This window comes from Echinops telfairi, unplaced genomic scaffold (assembly GCF_000313985.2).
Source record: "Echinops telfairi isolate 266 unplaced genomic scaffold, ASM31398v2 ScPeMD7_7458;HRSCAF=8496, whole genome shotgun sequence".
NCBI classification, from domain to species: Eukaryota; Metazoa; Chordata; class Mammalia; order Afrosoricida; family Tenrecidae; genus Echinops; species Echinops telfairi.
In genome coordinates this window covers 2,691,406-2,693,034 of record NW_022111358.1, presented here as the reverse complement: position 1 = coordinate 2,693,034, position 1,629 = coordinate 2,691,406, and the positions used below count along the sequence as shown (strand labels likewise).

At 46.5% G+C, this 1,629-nt stretch overlaps 1 protein-coding gene across 1 annotated transcript in view; it reads left to right on the top strand.

The window, feature by feature from the left end:
- The window catches only part of NXN (nucleoredoxin), a gene marked incomplete at its 5' end in the record, with an annotated part of 176,809 nt that overhangs the window by 142,763 nt on the left and 32,417 nt on the right, over nucleotides 1-1,629 (top strand). The gene's annotated exons all lie outside the window — the stretch shown is intronic.

Below are 1,629 nucleotides of genomic sequence, written 5' to 3'. Positions count from 1 at the left end.
TACAGGAACCAAGCTAATGGTCTCAAGCCTTAGCCCACTGTCCCCAGCAGCAGGGAGCAGGGCCTACCTTAGTCTGGTGACTGATTGCCTTCAGGGAGGATGTCTGTAAGCATCTGACCTCCCCCCACAATTTAAGGGCTCTGAGGAAGAGTGTGCACTCATTTCTGAGAGATGGGGAGGGGAGGGGGGTGCAGCAAGCACCCAGTCTTGGGTGAGTCTGACGGGTGCCATCCCTAAGGCCAGAGGATATGTGGGGAGCAGTCAGCTCTGGGCGAGCAGCGGCTGGGTGTGATTTCTTATCACCCGCTTCTCAGCCTTGAGGTTATTAGGGGAGTTGTTAGACAGGAACGGAGAATGGGTCAAAATTGTCATTCTCCCGGGTGAACCAAGATGTGTGTGTGTGTGTGTGTGTGTGTGTGTGTGTGTCGGATGGTTGTTCCTGAGCCGGCTCCAGCTCATGGGGCCGCTGCTTGCATGGGACAGTGAGCCGTGGCCCAGACCTGCATGGGACAGTGAGGCATGGCCCAGACCTGCACCGGCATCATTGGTCTCCAGTATGTTTCAGCCCCTGTGTGCCTGTCGCAGTCCAGCTCACGGGCACCTCGGACATCACCTGTCCAATTGAGTATTTTTTCTGCTCACATTTGCCCCTCCTGCACCATTCCTCATCGACTCTCCCACACACTTTTTAAAAAGGTTTTATTGGCATATAATTCACAAGCATTAAAAAAATTCACAAATCATACAGTTCAATAGTTTGGTTATCTGTCGGTTTTGTTTTTGCCTATTTTATCATTTATTATTTTTACCATCACAACTTTTTAGTTTACACTTAAGATGTATCAGGCACTGTGCTCAATTCTTTTCTGTATTTTGTTTTTCTTTCTTTTTAATGTTAATAAATTATTTTATTGGGGGCTCTTACAACAGTCCGTACATCAATTGTATCAAGCACACTTGTGCATAGGTTGCCATGAAGGTCAGTCATCTTAAGAGGTGTACAATGATCATCACCACAGTCAATTTGAGGACAGTTTCTTCATTCGTTTATTTATTTATTTTAATCATTTTATTGGGGCTTGTACAGCTCTTATCACAATCCATCACCCGTCCATTGTGTCAAACACATTGTACATTTGTTGCCATCATCATTTTCAAAACATTTCCTTCTACTTGGAGCCTTTGGTATCAGCTCCTCATTTTTTCCCTCCCTCCCTCACGAACCCTTGAGAATTTAAAAATTATTATTATTTTTTCACGTCTTAAACTGACCGATGTCTCCCTAAACCCACATTTCTGTTGTCCCTCCCCCTGGGAGGGGGTTATATATAGATCATTGTGATTGCCCTCCCCGCCCCGCCCCCCACTCACCCCCCTGCTCCTTCTCCTGGCATCGCTGCTCTCAGTATTGGTCCTGAGGGGTTTATCTGTCCTGGATTCCCTGTGTTTCCAGCTCTGATCTGTACCAGTGTACATGTTCTGGCCTAGCCAGATTTGTAAGGTAGAATTGGGGTTATGACAGTGGGTGGGAGGAAGCATTAAAGAACTAGAGGAAATTTGTATGTTTCATCGGTGCTATACTGCACTCTGACCTGACTGGCTCGTCTCTTCCTTGTGACCCTTCTGTAA